General features: G+C 41.8%; 1 non-coding gene across 1 annotated transcript; it reads left to right on the top strand.

Moving 5' to 3' along the window:
• The first annotated feature begins 2,887 nt into the window (after positions 1-2,887).
• LOC148803258 (small nucleolar RNA R71) lies at positions 2,888-2,994 on the top strand. The gene has a single exon (XR_016081660.1). It is a non-coding gene; the product is annotated as a small nucleolar RNA R71 (small nucleolar RNA).
• Positions 2,995-8,452: the final 5,458 nt, after the last annotated feature.

Below are 8,452 nucleotides of genomic sequence, written 5' to 3'. Positions count from 1 at the left end.
CTCTCTCTCCCCCCCCCCCCCAACCTGAGCCCAATATTTTGGGTTATCAATAGGATAGGTATCGGTTGGTCGGGCCACATTTAGTTTGGGCTTTGCCTTTATATCAACATAACTTATTAAAGCCCAAGTCTAAGCCTAGGCCAACCATCAAACAGAGATTTAGAGCGTGCCAGATTATTTAATTATTTCCCTCTCTTTATTACCGCTCTGTGTCCTACATTTAGAGTTTGTCAATGGGTGGGGTTTGTTCTACGTAGCTTGAATATTTTATTTATTTTATTAAATTAAATTATTCATTTATATATTTTACAAAATTATGTAAATTATTATCCATAGATTTCTATTTATTTAATTTACTAATTTATTCCATTAATTAATAATTTATGAACAGGTTAGGGTCTGAGTTGGGATTAAACCTATTCACAGGTAGTGGCATGTCTGGGAAGGGCTTTGTCTTTATATTAATAGAATATATTGAAGCCCAACTTCAATAAAATCAATCGCACCGTTTAAACAACCTAAAACAACTCAAATCAGAAACCTGATATAATAAAATCAACCGATGATAATCATGCTTATTTCAACTCTAAAGTCACTATTCTACCTTAAACAAACCCATCATATATAGAAAATATAAATCTAACCACTCACACTTATAACAGAAGCCTGGTAAGAATTATCCACATTATTTAACAAATCCATTTTAAACTATCGAGGCATTAACTAAAAAAGACCAACTACGCAAAGCGTAGCTGAAATCAACTTAAAACAACCCAAGATAATCCAAACAAATGCAACCTATCAAGAAAAATCCAAATTAAAGACAAAAAAGTTGAAAGTAGAAGTAGACAATTTTTGATGACACATTTTCAAAAGAACCGATCCAGATACACGTGAAACCAACTCAACATAGATTAACTCATCTGGTAAACATCGACTATACCTTATGTTAATCAAACAATTGAATCAAATCCCACATAAATGATTCTAGCCAAAGCAGGTAGAACCAATTAAACATTTTCCAAAATTGACCAAGCCCTCACCAACCATCCAATGATCGACATAATCTACACCCACTAACAATCCTTATTAGAACTGTAAACTCCTTGTAGTAAATTCAAAGAATCCAACATACATAGATAAAGTATGAATACAATAATCTCGTTTAAATAGCAAACCCAGGCCTACTCAAACAAACCAATGAACTTGGATCAATCCATACAACACCTTGTCAACTGTCTCAAAGAATTCAAAAAAAATATTTGACCTAAACAATTTAACCTACAAGAACTGGACTTAATACAACTCTAATCACGATATTCTAAATTAAAAAAACCCATCATATTTAGGGAAATTAGGAAATCAAATCAACTCCTTTAAAAAACGAAACTAGTTCTACTCAAATCAGAACAAAACCAAGAAACAAGCATCAATCCAAACAATCCACCGTTTAAACAACCTAAAACAAATAAAACCATTGAATCAAATCTCACATAAATTATTCTAGCCAAACTAGGTAGAACCAATTAAACATTTTCCAAAACTGACCAAGCCCTCACCAACCATCCAATGATCGACCAAATCTAGACCCACTAACAATCCTTATTAGAACTCTAAATTCCATGTAGTAAATTCAACAAATCCAACATACTTGGATAAAGTAGGAAAACAATCATCTCATCTAAATAGGAAGCCCAGACCTACTCAAACAAACCAATTAACTTGGATCAATCCAAATAATACTGTGTCAATGATCTAAAAGAATGAATTCAAAACAAATATTTGACATAAACAATTTATAGTGCAAGGAATAATAAAACTCCTTGGATGTTTCAGTTTCTGAGGCAGCTTGTTGAGGAGGATGGCTGAGCATTCTTCATTTAGTGCAACTGTAGCCATGTCTTCCAATTTCCTTTTGTTCACCAAGATTTCCTTAAGGAACTTTGCATAATGCGGCATCTGGGCTAAGGCATCTGCAAAAGGAATGTTAATATGTAAACTCTTAAAAATTTCAAGAAACTTACCGAATTCCTTTTCCATTTTGTGTCGCTTAAGCCTATTGGGAAATGGTACTTGTGGTAGTTGACTTGTCTCTTTCCTGGAATTAGACTGCTCTTCCTCCTTCTTTTCGGGTTCTCGGGTTGTGCCCATCTTACCTTCTTCCTTTGCTGTCTTCTCCACCTTTTATAGCTCCTTACTGCTCCTCAAGGTAATGGCTTGCACCTGTTCTCTTGGATTTGCTTCTGTGTTGCTGGGTAAGGTGCCTTGGACTCTAAAGGATATCATCTATGCCAACTGCCCCACTTGAATTTCTAAGTTCTTGATCGATGCCTCTTGGTTCTGAAATCTCGTTTCCGCACTTGATATGAACTTGGTCATCAGCTCCTAAAGTTTTGAGGGAGGGGCTTCACCGCATTTTCATTTGACCAAGACAGATTGGGGTGGTTCCTCTATCCGGGGTTAAATGTACGAGGGTAATGATTACCTTGATGCCTTTGAAGATTCCCTACGAAATCTACTTGCTCAGGGGACTGCACGAACTGATTTCCAACTTGGCATTCGGTGCTGATATGACCTCCCCCACACCATTCACAGGCTACGGTTTGAACATGCATGATTGCCAACTGCATTTCATCTATCTTCTTGCTGAGGGCGCCGATTTGTGTAGATAGTGCTGTATAGGTGTCTACATTGTGAAGGCCGGGTTGTCTCCTAACTTGGGCTCTCTTGGAATGCCACTAATAATTATTTGCAGCCATTTCCTCAATGAGTGCATGGGCAACTTCAGGGTTCTTGTTCTTAATGGATCCCTCAGCTGCAACATCCATAATAGTCTTATTGCTTCAGTCAAACCATTGTAAAATGTCTGAACTTGGAGCCAAACGGGAAGTCCATGATGAGGGACCTTCCTCAGTAATTCCTTGTAGCGCTCCCATGATTCATATAATGATTCCCCGTCCTATTGAGAGAAGGTGGTGATATCATTCCGCATCTTTACAGCCTTGGACAGAGGGAAATACTTGGATAGGAAGCGATTGGCCATTTCATCCCATGTAGAGACCAAAATAATCTGAGAACGGAAATAATCTGAGCCTCACTGCATCATCACTAACTCCATTGTGCTTGAATGTGTCGCATATCTCCAAGAAGTTGGCAATGTGAGTGTTTGGATCTTCATTAGCCAAGCCGCAGAACTGAACTATGTTCTGGATCATCTGAATAATTGCTGGTTTGATCTCAAAGTTGTTAGCAGCTATTGCTGGTCTCACAATGCTCGAGGCTGCCCCGGTGAGGGTTGGCATGGCATAGTCCATCATGGTCCTTTGCTCGGCCATCTCTGTACTTTCAGCTTTCCCTTTCTTAGAAGCTCTAAGGCGGCAGCGGAGAGTTCGTTCAATCTCTGGATCATAGATGATGCTCTCCTTTTCACTTTTGTGTGTCATATATTGTACAAGTCAAAGTCGAAAAGATACTAATACACACATATCATAAACATATTATACAAAATCAGATTAACAACAGTAGATGGTTCATAATATTGTTGTGATAATCCCCGGCAACGGTGCCAAAAACTTGATGCGTTTAGAAGACACTAGCAAGTGCACTAACCGATCAAGTAATATACTGATGAGTAGAGTATCCTTCCCACAAGGATTAATCCAACAACTACTAGTACCGAATCAGCCATTTGTTATCTGACCATCCAAAAGGTTAAACAGAAATAAACTTAACTCCTAATTAGCAAATTACCTTAAGTATTCAAGGATCAAACCGCCTTAAGTAATGAGAGGAAGTGCTTCATGCAAATACTAGCAGAACAGGTTCAGCAGTTACACCATTAAGCTATCCAACCGAAGTTGAATTCAGTCATGGGTTGGCTAATTCCTCGTTGTATGAGCAGCCTCTTTCGAGCACAGCCCACTCTATCTATGCACAACAACACTTATATTTCTATCAAGAATTTAATTGCCATAGATGCATTAAGAACAAAGAATTTGAAGGAAATCAATTCTTGTTGAATGAATGCCAAACGAATCATGCATATTATCTCTAAGATCCATTCAATCCATTTTCATGATTAGTTGATCTGATTACCTAAACCCTTTCTCAAGTAATTCAAGTAATCCAAGCACTTTTCTGAAGGGATGAGAGATCCATCCCATGGATGCCCAAATCCTGCGGAATAAGGGGGTGAATTTCAAATGCCGATTTGAAGAGAATATCTGCCGAGCTACCCGAGTCAACAAGTATATGCCTGACTTCGAAGTCGTTGATCCTCAGCTTTATCACAAGCGCATCATCATGAGGGTAGTGGACCTCTCGCGCATCATCCTCTGTGAAGAAAATTGGTTCTTCTATCCTCTGCCTCTTCGGAGGATTCTGCTCTTCTCGGGCAGCTTCGCGAACTGACGTCCGGGCCACTGCCAAAGTACAACCTGCTTCAAATGAACCTCCCACTATCACGTGGATGGTTCCCCGAAATGGCTTCTCTTCCGGAGGCTGTCTCTACGACTGTTCGGCCGGCCTGCTACTGGACTCGGGAGTGTCCTTATTGTGCTCCTCTTGCTGACCTGTCTTATTATTATTATTGTTATTATTTTGTACAAAATTCCTTAAATATTCGTGACGGATGAGCTACTTTATCTCATCGCGGAGGTAATTACAATTTTCGGTACTATGACCGTATCTCTGTGAAAACTACAATACAAGTTCTTGTTTCTCTCGTTGGGATTCCCATTCAGGTGAGGTGGCCACTTCACATAAGGGGCGTCCTTGATCGCCATCAGGATCTCGGTCCGCCTCGCATTCAGTGGGGTGTAATCAGCTCGGTCTGCCGTAGGAGCTCGGTATGGCTGACTTGGCATTGCCCCCCGAGTTGAGTCCTTCTTTCGGCTGTCCCCTTGGATGGGGGGTTCCCCTTCCCTTTTTCTTTTTTCGGGTGCGCCCTCACCCTTCTGGTTGACTTCCTCCTCTATAGCTATGAACTTGTCTGTGAGCTTGAGGAAGGCTTTAATGGTCTCCGGCTGGTTCAAACCCATATGCCACTTGAACTGATTATGGGTCACACCCTTCTTGGCTGCGGCGATCCATACCGCGGGGTCAAGGTGCGGTATCTGCATGCATGCATCATTGAACCGCTTGATGTAGCTTCGGATGGACTCACCCTCTCTCTGAACTATTTTGAGGAGGCTCTCCTCCGTTCGCGAACTGTGCCCAGCTCCTTATCGAGCTGGGACGTGAAGGCCAGTGCGAACTGTGCCCAGCTCCTTATCGAGCTGGGTGCAAGGTTCTGGTACCATGTGCGCGCCACTCCTCTGAAGGTGGTGGAGAAAGCCACGCACATGCAAGACTCACTAGCCCTGGCTAGGTGCATCTGCGACTGGAAGGCGTTCACATGATCATTTGGGTCAAACAACCCGTCATATTTGTCAAGAGGGGGGAGTTTGAAGTCTTTAGGCATCGGGATTGCCAGGAGCTCGGGAGATAGGGGGGAGGGAACTGAAAGGAGAGGAACTTTAGCCTCATCCGAGTTTACCTCTTCCCGGCCTTTGAGCTCGGGCAGGCTGTAGGATGCAGTTCGGCGAGCTCGGCGGCGGCGTCTTTGTTTCTTGGTCGGCTCCGCGTTGGTGCTGCTCGCATCCGTACTGTCGGGGATCGTCTGCGCCGGAAGCATCTATGGTTGCTAGTGATGGCTGCAGACAGAGGGGTTCTGCTTAAAGTCCGTGGCCAAAGGTTCGAACCGATTCTCCAAGAGCGGAGCTTCGGACCACGATTGCGGAGGCATTGTAGATCTGGCGAGCTGGGGTCTGCCTGACCTGGCCGCCTATGGCGAGACCGGTGTGGCCGGTCTTTCTTGTCTGCCACGGGAGGAGGCCCAGCTCTTGGGGAGGTTTTGGGAGGCTTCTCCCTGGTGAGGATGCTCGTCCTGGAGGCGAGACCTAGCTCACTGTGAGGCCGGGTGCCGCGGAGGGAGCTGTGGCTACTGGGGCTGAGATTTAGGCAGTTGGGGGAACTGCTGCTGATAGTGGAACTGAGAGACTTGGTGCAACACTTGGTGCTGGTAGAGCTGGTATTGCTGGAGTTGCTGCACCTGTGCTTGCATGGTTTGCATGCACTGCATCAGATCTTCAAACTGGTTTTGGCTGGCCGCCAGGGGGACGACGGTCGGTTCAATGAAGGTCGTCTCAACAGAGGGAGGAAGGGGGGCACCCATAGGCACCGTTGCTCAAGGCGCGTTCAGGCTGGGGACCCCGTTCACCGAGAGGGGAATGGTGAACTGCCCAATGCAGATGGTAGGAACCTGGGGTTGTTCCCTGGCGGTATTCATCTTCGTGGTGCGTCCGACGTTGCTTGAAGAAGCCATGAGTGCTAAGTCTTTAGAGAAGAGAGGAAGAAAACTAAGAAGGTTTGGAGGAAGGCTTTTAGAAGTGGTTCCCACAGACGACGCCAAATGATGGTGCACAATCCGGTCAATCCTAGCTGGCACTTGCGTGTCTCCCGAAAGGTACCTGAGACGAGGGAGAAGAAGAAGAATCCCCTGGGGGTTTTCCCGGCGGGAACACTCTGACGATTAAGTTAGTATGCTGTGTAGGAAGTAAGGAGAGGATACAGACTAAGAGTGAGATAGCGCAAGTAATCAGAATATCATACCTGTTTCTTGGGGAAAGGGTCCTTATACCAGAATTCCGTTGTATCAGGCCCGCTAGCCTCTGACAGGGCGGGTACGATTGGCCCCTGTAGGGCAGGTACAACTGCCACTGTCAGCCTGCCACAGCCGTTACAGGTAAGGCTGAGGTGGCACGCGCAGCGATCCAAGTTAATTGGTTTGTTTGAGTAGATCTGGGCTTCCTATTTAAACGAGATGATTGTTTTCCTACTTTATCTAAGTATGTTGGATACGTTGAATTTACTACATGGAATTTAGAGTTCTAATAAGGATTGTTAGTGGGTCTAGATTTGATCGATCATTGACTGGTTGGTGAGGGCTTGGTCAGTTTTGGAAAATGTTTAATTGGTTCTACCTGGTTTGGCTAGAATCATTTCTGTGAGATTTGATTCAATGGTTTTATTTTGTTTTAGGTTGTCTAAACGGTGGATTGTTTGGATTGATGCTTGTTTCTTAGTTTTGCTTTGATTTGAGTAGAACTGGTTTCATTTTTTAAAGGAGTTGAGTTGATTTCCTAATTTCTCAAAATATGAAGGGTTTTTTTTAATTTAGAATATCGTTATTAGAATTGTATTAAGCCCAGTTCCTATACGTTAAATTGTTTAGGTCAAATATTTCCTTTGAATTCTTTGAGACCGTTGACAAGGTATTGTATGGATTGATCCAAGTTCATTGGTTTGTTTGAGTAGGTCTGGGTTTGCTGTTTAAACGAAATTATTGTATTCCTACTTTATCTATGTATGTTGGATTCTTTGAATTTACTACAAGGAGTTTACTGTTCTAATAAGGATTGTTAGTGGGTCTAGATTATGTCGATCATTGGATGGTTGGTGAGGATTTGGTCAATTTTGGAAAATGTTTAATCTGTTCAACCTACTTTGGCTAGAATCATTTATGTGGGATTTGATTCAATTATTTGATTAACCTAAGGTATAGTCGATGTTTTCTAGATGAGTTAATCTATGTTGAGTTGGTTTCACGTGTATCTGGATCAGTTCGTTTGAAAATGTGTCATAAAAAATTCTCCTTCTACTTTCAACTTTGTTGTCTTTAATTTGGTTTTTTCTTTATTGGTTGCATTTGCGTGGATTATCTTGGGTTGTTTTAAGTTGATTTCAGTTACGTTTTGCGTAGTTGGTCTTTTTTAGTTAATGGCTCGAAAGTATGGAATGGATTTGTTAAAATAATGTGGAAAATTTCTTATAGGCTTCTGTTATAAGTGTGAGTGGTTGGATTTATCTTATCTAGACATGATGGGTTTGTTTAAGGTAGAATAGTGACTTTAGAATTGAAATAAGCATGATTCTTATCGGTTGATTTTACTATGTCAGGTTTCTGCTTCGAGTTGTTTTAGGTTATTTAATAGTGCGATTGTTTGTATTGATCCTTGTTTATTGGCTTTGTTTTGATATGAATAGGACTGGTTTCATTTTTTAAAGAAGTTGAGTTGATTTCCTAATTTATTTTTATTGGATAGGTTTCTTTAATTTAGAATATCGTGATTAGAGTTGTATTAAGCCCGGTTCTTGTACGTTTAATTTTTTATATCAAATATTTCCGTTGAATTCTTTTAGACCATTGACAAGGTATTGTTTGGATTGATCCAAGTTAATTGGTTTGTTTGAGTAGGTCTGGGCTTCCTATTTAAATGAGATGATTGTTTTCCTACTTTGTCTTTGTATGTTGGATTCGTTGAATTTACTACATGGAGTTTAGAGTTCTAATAAGGATTGATAGTGGGTCTAGATTTGGTCGATCATTGGATGGTTGGTGAGGGCTTGGTCA

The sequence above is a fragment of the Nelumbo nucifera genome, chromosome 1, assembly GCF_055504915.1.
Source record: "Nelumbo nucifera cultivar China Antique chromosome 1, China Antique-T2T, whole genome shotgun sequence".
Lineage (NCBI taxonomy): Eukaryota > Viridiplantae > Streptophyta > Magnoliopsida > Proteales > Nelumbonaceae > Nelumbo > Nelumbo nucifera.
Note: the sequence above shows the minus strand (reverse complement) of the source record. Positions and strands in the feature narration are given on the sequence as shown.